A 9,354-nucleotide genomic window follows, 5' to 3' on the forward strand; every position below is an offset into this window, starting at 1 on the left:
ACCATCAGAAAGCAAGAGACCTGAGAACTAGAAAGGCGAGGCTCACTGAGCCATTTATCTCTCTGCCCTTCAATTAATCCCACATGTTTATTGGCCAGGTTGGCACAATAAACTAACTACCGCAGTGCTCATGAAAGTAGCATTTAGGAACTCAAATGACTGCACTGGGCCAATCTCCTATGAACAATCTCTGTAAGATGTTAAAAAGCAAAGAGGTCACTTGGAGAACTCAAGGGCCCTGACCTGTCCCGTGGTACTTTCAGTTGCCTCATCTAAGGGGAAAACTGGACAAGGAATAAGGAGGGCCAAAGAAAAATTGATTCTTCTGAATGATGATGTTGGCAAGAATATTCAATACACCAGGGACGACTAGAAGAACAAAAACAATCTTTAGGGGGAAAGGAGAGCCAGAATGCTCATTTATTTTTTATTTATTTCACTTTTATTTATTTATCTAATAAATCATTTTCTTGGGGGCTCTAACACCTCTTTTAACAAACCATACATCCATTGTGTCAAGCACATTTGTACATTTTTTGCCTGCATCCTTTTCAAAATATTTTCTTTCTACTTGAGCCCTTGGGATCAACTCAATTTTTCACTCCCTCCCCCACATTCCCACTCTCATGAATCCTTGATTATTATTATTATTTTCATATCTTACATCGTCTGCTGTCTCCTTTCACCCATGTTTCTGTTATCCATCACCCAGTTGGGGGGGGTGTTTTAATATGTCAATTATTGTGATCAGTTCCCCCTTTCTACTCCCACCTTCCCCCTACCCTCATGGTATCGCTACTTCCATTATTGATCCTGAGGGGTTTATCTGTCCTGGATTTCCTGTGTCGAGAGCACTTATCTGTACCAGTGTACATCTCTGGTCTAGACAGATCTGTAAGGTAGAAATAGGGTCATGATAGTTGTGGGTGGGGCCGGTGTTAGGTTCTCAGGTGGGAAATGCCTCAATTCTTGGCTTCGCACTACAAAGAAATTCACGCCAAAGCTGGTTTTGCAATGCAAATGAGTTTTTATAAAGGATAGAAGAAGTTTCAGGCGTTCCAGTAAAGTGAACACAAGCCAGAGCGAGAAAGAGCCCACAGCCCGGCCACTCCGAACCTCGAAGGAGCAGCTGGCCAAAAAGGGGTTGATCTCTCAATTTAGGCCCGCTGGGAGGCAAGATCGACGGTGCTGGTTGACCCCATTAGCTGAATTTAAGCCCACCTGGCTAGACTGGGACCCACCCAGGTGTACTGGCTCAGGCCCTTAAATTTAGAGCATGCCCTTTAGCCTTCATTGGCTTCCAACTTTCTATAGGGGACCCCCTAGGCATGGAGAGGAACAACCCCCCTATCCAGCTACCTAACAGAAGCATTCAAGAACTAGAGGAAGATTGTATGTTTCATCAGTGTTATACTGCACCCTGGCTAGTTCATCCCTTCCTGTGACCCTTCTGTGAGGGGATGTCCAATTTGGGTCTCCACTCTGTTCCCCCTCGTTCACATCGATATGATTGTTTTGGGTGTTCTAATAATGCTTGATACCTGACCCTGTCGACACCTCATGTCACACAGGCTGGTATGCTTCTCCCATGTGGTCTTGTTGCTTCCCTGCTAGATGGCCACTTGTTTATCTTCAAACCTTTAAGACCCCAGATGCTACATAGCCAGGCACCATTAGCTTTCTTCACCACGTTTGCTTATGCACCCAATTTTGTCTTCTGTGATCAGAATGCTCATTCAGAGTGAAGGTGATGAAACTTTGTGCATGTTATCAGAAAGGACTAGTCTGGAAGATCACGTCATGCTCGGTAACGTAGAATGTCAGCAAAAGAGAGGAAAACTGAACAGCGTGCAGGAACACAGCGGCTACAACAGCGGCTCGGACATAACAACGACTGTGCATGACGCAGGGCCAGGCATTGTTTCATTCTGCTTCACATAAAGCCACTGTGAGTCATGCGTGACCCAACAGCACCTGAAAATAGCAATCGCCAGAGTTTAAGGGCTTGGGCTTAGAGTGGGCTATTGAGTGGCCGTAAGAGAGGGTTCCGGGATTTGTGGGGGGGGTGATGAAAATACTAAAATTTATTGTGATAACATCGAATGACTCTGAATATACTGAAAACTACTGCATTGTAAATGTTAAGTGGATGAATTATATAGGTGAATTATGGAGCTCAATAAAGCTATTATAAAAATAATCATATATCCAACCTCATCATCACACCAAATCCACCATTCTTTATTTCTCACCTCCCATCAAATTACCTTTTCTTGGGGAGAAAAAACAAACATACAAATAATAATGCTTCAAACAATATATTTCTTAAACCATTTTCCTTTTTCCTAAGATAATCCTCATAAGCCATGAGACAGCCCCTGTATGGCTCCTCACCTTGGGTAAGTCACAGCATCCTCACCCCCACCCCCACCTCCACTTCCCTGTTTCTTCTCCAAGGTGGGAGCTGGGCAAATCTCTCCACTATAAGCAGGATGGTGTTTTCGTGCCTGCCTGTTACAGAGGGAATGCAAGCTGTAAGTTCAAGATTTAAAACTCTTCAACATCTATAATTTCCTGGCCAGGAGAACAGTCATAAATTTTAGCAAGCACAAAGTTTAATTTTATTTCTAACCCAGTTGGAGACCAAGGATGAAATGTAGTCAACTGTCACATTGCCAACGAAGTTTTCAGAAACGTGGAAATAAAGCCACCAAATCTTATTATTTAAAGCCAAACATATACCCTTGCTAGGTAGTCCTATTCTTTGCATTTTTTGGCCCTTCTGTAATATTTAAAAATATCTAGCCACGTCTGGAACCATCCAGAATGAGAGCTTTGCATCATTTCTTTTTTCTTACTCCCAGTCTGACGCCCTGGGCTGCCCTGTTTCTCCCCGAGAGGACAGGCCTTGCAGTGTATGGAGCACTCCACTTTCAAAGAGTACCTTATTAAAGCACAGCTCCTGGCAGCCTTCTGGAACTGCTCGTGAGGAAGCAGATCCCCAGTGTAAATACACGTCTCTACAAGATTATTCCACTTTATTAGCCAGCAGGAAGTCTTCATCTTTAGAACTAAAAAAAAAACCCGCTTATTGTTTTTCTTTACTTTTGAAGTGGAAAAAAAAAAGCATAACTGATTTTCTTTTTTCATAACAAGTAATTAACTTGGAAGTCACTATCCATGAAAAAGTTGGGAAAACCATAAGCAAGTGTGTTCACTATTTGTCCCACTGGGGCTACCAGCATTTAAAGTCAGAAAGAGGGGGCAACCTGCTCCCCAGGAACTTACTTAGAGGCCCACAGAAGACACGGTAAGAGGCTCAGTCCATGGTGCTTCTGACTGATGCTAAGAGAGAAACATCAAAGGAAAGACAAGTCTTGTACCAAGGAGCCACCAAACATGAAGGCATTTTAACAAGTGGCTAAGGGAGGCTAGAGCAGTAGGGGGGAAGCCCTGGTGGCTCAGTGGTTAAAGTACCCAGCTCGGAACCTAAACATCAACAGTTCAAATCCACGAGCCACTCTGCAGAAAAGAGATGGGGAAGTCTGCTTCTGCCAAGATTTACAGCTTTGGAGACCCTGTGGGACAATTCTAGGTGTCCTCTAGGGTCCCTATGAGTCGGAATTGATCCAACAGCAACAGGTTTGGGGTCAGTGTCCTCCTCATGGCCCTGAGGGGCACAGATGGTTAAGCTCTTGACAACTAGGTTAAAGGGTCAGGGGTCACACAAGGCACTTTTGAAGACAAGACTGGCAATCTGCTTCTGCAAGGTGACAGAGCAGTCTGACTCTTCCCGACAGGGTTTTCTTTGGCTTAGAGCAGGAAAAGGTCACCTTGCAGAAAGAGCTAAGTGCTTCCAGAAAGCGGGCAGGGCTGGAAGCACTTGCTGACGAAGATCTACGACGGCGGCCTTCAGGGTGGATGGCAACTCCACGTAAAGTAAACTCGAATCCTCCCAACTAAACCACTAGGCAACATCATGATAGACAGACACAAAAATGGGCTGTCGATGATTTCATTCTGCTTGGATGCACCGTCAATGCTCACGGAAGCAGCAGTCAAGAAATCCAACAAGGTGTTGCACTGGGCAAGTCTGTTGTGCAAGACTTCTTCAGAATGTTCAAGAGCAAGGACGTCCCCCTGAGGACTAAGTTATACCAGAGAAGAAGCAATGTATTTGAATTATGGTGTTGGAAAGTAATACTGCAAGTACCGTGAATGGCCAGAAGAACAAACAAATCCAAAAAAAACGAGGAGCTGATACCAAGGACTCAAGTAGAAAGAAAATGTTTTGAGAATGTTGACGGCAACAAATGTACAAATGTGTTTGACACACTGATGTATGCAGGGATTGTTTTAAGAGCTGTCAGAGACCCCCAATAAAATGACTGATGAAAACAAAAAAGGAAATTTATGAAAAGAACAACCAAATCTGTCTCAGGAGAAATCCACCCAGAATGCTCCTAGAGGGAGGATGGCGAGACTCCACCTTACATACTTTGGACACATGATCAGAAGAGACTAAGCCCTGGAACAGGGCATGGTGATTGGGAAGGTAGAGGGCCAGCGAAAAAGAGGAGCCCCTGAACGAAGTGGACAGTGCAGTGGCTCCAACAACGGCCCCAAACACCACCACGACTATGGGATGGCACAGGGCCTGGCAGTGTTTCCTTCTGCTGCATCAGTCACTACATAAGGAGCTATAACAGCACCTAGCAGCAACAGCAAATCCTAAGCTGATACTTCACTGTTGTGCCGATGGACATCAACCTCAGTAATACTTGATTAGAGTCCAGAGCCTGGCCTGCAGGATTCCCCACTGGGTGGGAGATTGGGTTAGAAAACTGTTAGCCAGGCCCCAGAACCAAACCCACTGTCATCAAGTTAATTCCAACTTGTTATCAAGAAGTTTAATTTATTTGGTGGGCACAGGTGAGGCAGGGTGCAGGGCTACCAAGGCCTTCATGAATGCAGGGCCCACCACTTGTCGAAGGGGCTGTGGTTGGGGATGCATTTGACCCCACAGCCATCCGGGAAAAGGTGCTTCTAAGCTACCATATCTTCAAACTCATCCACATTAACTTTGGGGAAGCCCCACTTCTTGGAGCTATGGATCTTCTGGTGCCCAGGGAACTTCAACTTGGCCCTGCATAAGGCCTCAATCCCATGCTCGTTGTTTTGAAGCTTGGTGTGGATAGACATGATGACCGGGCCAATGTGGACTCTAGCCACTCTGCCTTCCCTAAAGCACCTCACATCCCAGTTTGGAGCCGAGGCTAGGGACAGCAGAAATTAGCCAGGCCAGAGTCATCAAAGAGTAGCAGAAGGCTGTCCCCAAAATCCCTTAGGGTAGCCTATACAGGCCAACAGGCTGCATACACTACCGAGGAAGCTTGCTCTTTACAGCCACTGCACGCCGCAATTCCAACTCTGGATGAACTATGTGCTTCCGAGTGGAACTGCTCCACGGGGTTTCTTGGCTATCATTTACAGCAGCAGGTCAGGGGGACTTTCTTGAGCATTGCCCCCTGAGTGCCTCAAACCACCAGTCTTTAGGATAGTAGTCACACACAAACACTTGGTACCACCAAACTGTTCAACCTTCTCCAAGTGACACGTCTGGATCATGTGATACTCTACATTCCATCCTGGCAAAACCCTCATGCTGCTCCAGGGTGGAGGAAGTCAGAGCCACCACACACTGGCACCTCAACCTATGTGGAGAAAGAGGTACCTTCAGCGGCAGGCATGGAGTGCACAGACAAGGAAGAACCAGAGAGCCCTCATGTCCAGGACCCAGGCCAGCTAAGACCTGGCCAGCCCTCAAAGGCAATGATATCAAGATGAAATGTAGACTCCATTCTTGTCCTCTCAATGTATTCCTCACATCTTATATGAAATGAACTAAGGCAGGTAAGTCTGAGCATTGCTCTTCAACTCACAAAGAAAAAACATAAGGAGCAAGACAAGTGCTGATTTCCTTCTTCCAGAACAGCCTTCCAGGACCAGACGAGTGGCTGAACAAGTGGTCCAGGCACAAGGTGTGCATTGGCTTCATTCACTCGTAGGACCATGCCAGAGAGGCACGTCTCTGATCTCCAGGGTAGGAAAACGAGCTGGTGAATGATAAGGGCAGCATTTAGCCAGCTCAGTGGATGAATAATCATTGCAAATGAAGCAGTCACATCAGGTAATTAAATTAATTTGTCTCACAGACATGATTCACCAACTCCCCACTGACAAAAAGTGCCTTCCTAGTTCTGACTTTTACTCTTGCATCTTTTTCTTCCGATGTCAAAATTATTTTTTAGCAGCACTGACCATCTCTCCAGCATCCAATCCAAATGTCGGTGCTCTTGTTATAGACTGAATTGTAGCCTCCCAGGGGGAAAAAATGTTTTATATATATATATATATATATCTCCACATACATACACATATATACTGAAGTCTGAGTCCCTATACTTGTGAACAGCATCCTGTTGAGTATACAGTTGCCTTTGTTGTGTTAATTTGATCATACTAGAATTGGGTGGGCCTTAAACCTAATCACTTCAGAGTTGTAAAATTGAGCAGAGTGGACATGGAAACACGTGCAAGTGAAATAAAGATGCCAAGGGAGGTTAAGCAATGCCAAGACACACCACTGGCTGCTACAGGAAGGACTCCCCTTAGAGCCATGCTCTGAAAGTGTCTTTCTAGCCTCCTGAACTGTGCAAAAGAAGAAAAAAAAAGTCCTATTCTTTAAAGTCACCTATTTATGGCATTTTTATGGTTGTTGTTTTATTGTTGTTACCACAGTACTAGATACTTAAGTCCACCCCTAAGATTTATTGAGCTTGCAAAGGCAACAAAAAAAGCCAGACACGGTCCTTGGCATCCCTTATGCAGGAAAAACACAGCATTGAAAACCAAAAGGTGGCTTCCTTGAGTAAATAAGCAAATGGTAGCTGAGCAAAAGTACTGACTCTCTGACCATTTTCATTGTCTTCCCTTCATGTCTCAGTTAAACTTTCAACTAGCTTAAGTTTGGGCAGGGGGATGGAGGTGAAAGGGACCTGGAAGGAAGGTAACTTTCATAAATTAGAGTTTTAATAGCATTAATATACAGAATAGGCTCAAACAACCTTAAAAGCCTAGCTTATGTGAGATCGGAACAAAATCAGAAAAAAACGTTAACTCGCTTCTTTGAATTATTGTCTTTGTTTTAAGGTCAGAGGTTCAAGAAGGCCATAATTAGATTTCTCCAGGCCACATACAAGGGCATACATTCGATTCACCATAAAGCATGCCTCTATGGGGAAAAAAACACTGCTGCTGACTGCCGGAGTGCTGACCATTTCAGGACACGAATGTCTTTGGAATGAGAACCCACAGGACATTTGAGTATGCTCACTGGTGCCGCTTTTGCATTAAAGATCACTTTCACAAACAAGCCACTTAATGACTTGTATCATACTAACGACTGCTGTCATTTACGGTATGTTTTTCCAGTGGTGGAGAGCTATTCAGCCTGAAATATTGGACCTTATAAATTGTTGATTCAATAAACAGACTCGATGAGCAGCCACATTCAGTCAGCTAATGTGCTCCGAGGCTTCAGAAACACTTGGTCTAACCCACTACTCAGTGAGGGATAACTGGTTCACTTTTCAGAGGCACATTAAGCCAATTTGGACACCCTAGAATGATTGGGGGGGGCGGGGAATTCTTCAGTGCATTAAAAAAATCTCCTAGATCAAAAAAAAATGAGGAGCTGATACGAAGGGCTCAAGTAGAAAGCAAATGTTTTGAGAATGATAGTGGCAACAAATGTACAAATGTGCTTGACACAGTGGATGTACGTATGGATTGTGATGAGTTGTATGAGCCCCCAATAAAATGATTTTTTTAATCTAGATCTACAAAAATGAACTATTCACACCTAGGATATTATAGTGCCCGTTTTTGTGACTGCAATGTGCCAGACAAGATTTTAAATGACATTGTTGGAAGTGGAAGACGTTTTAAAGGAAGAGACCAAGAATACACCTCCAAAGATTATTTATGACACTCATATTCCCTTTCAATTCAGGTTCTTTTCCCCCACCCTTCTCAAACTGCTAGCTGTGACCTCCCGCCTCCCAAACTCCAAATTCAGAAGTCCCTTCTCCACCCTTTTTTCAACAATGGAAGTGATGACTCTATATGTGGGTCTCCCCAGAAAAGACACAAGAACCAAATGAACAACATCTATGCAGAGACAGTGCAGAAGCGCAATATCATCCGTCAGAACAAGACCAGAGGCCAACTGTAGAACTGGCCATCAATCGCTCCTATGCAAGTTCAAGTTGAAACTGAAGAAAATTGTATCAAGTCCATGAGAAGCAAAGTAAGCTTTGCATATAGCCCACCTGAATTTAGGAACCATCTCAGAGATAGCTGATGCATCGAACACTAATGAAGACCAGGTGAATTGTGGGATGACATCAAGCACATCATATATAAAGTAAGCAAAGGATTACTAAAAGATGACAAAAAAGAAAGAGCAGACTAAAAATGGATGTCAGAAGAAACTCTGAAATTTGCTCTGGAATATAAAATAGCTAAAAATCAAAAAATGAAATGATGACGTAAAAGAGCTGAACAAAAGATTTCAAAGGGCAGCTCAAGAAGACAAAGTGAAGTATAATAATGAAATGTGCAAGACCTAGAGCAGCGGTTCTCAGCCTGTGGGTCGTGACCCCTTTGAGGATTGAGCAACCCTTTTACAGGGGTCTCCCGATTCATCTCAGTAGCAAAATGACAGTGATGAAGTAGCAATGAAAATAATTTTATGGTTGGGAGGTCACCACAACATGAGGAACTGTATTAAAGGGTCGCGGCATCAGGAAGGTTGAGAACCACTGACCTAGAGTAAGAAAACCAAAAGAGAGGAACGTGCTCCACATTTATTAAGCTGAAAGAACTGAAGAAAAACTCAAGTCGAGATTAGTGAGGGACAAAATAGTGAACCGTACACAAAGTATCAAAAGAAGATCGATGGACTACACAAAGTCCTAAAATTACTAAAAATAATTGGCTCACATTCAATCACTCCAAGAGTTAGCATATAATCAAGAATCAATGGTATTTTTAAAAAAAGGAATCAATGGTATTTTTTTAAAAAGGAATCGGTATTGAAAGAAATAGGCTGTACTGAAGGCATTTGCCAATTCCAAGAATTGATAGAATAGCAATCGAACTGTTTCAACAAACAGATGCATTTCTGCAAGCACTCACACATATATTCCAAAAGATTTGGGAGGAAGCTATATGACCCACAGACTGGGAAAGATTCATATTTGTGCCCCTTCCAAAGAAAAGTGGATGTGA

The 9,354-nt window shown here is 43.6% G+C and overlaps 1 pseudogene; it reads right to left on the reverse strand.

The window, feature by feature from the left end:
- Positions 1–5,326: 5,326 nt before the first annotated feature.
- LOC115870008 lies at positions 5,327–5,422 on the reverse strand (annotated as a pseudogene).
- Positions 5,423–9,354: the final 3,932 nt, after the last annotated feature.

Source organism: Echinops telfairi, unplaced genomic scaffold (assembly GCF_000313985.2).
Source record: "Echinops telfairi isolate 266 unplaced genomic scaffold, ASM31398v2 ScPeMD7_70;HRSCAF=299, whole genome shotgun sequence".
NCBI lineage: Eukaryota > Metazoa > Chordata > Mammalia > Afrosoricida > Tenrecidae > Echinops > Echinops telfairi.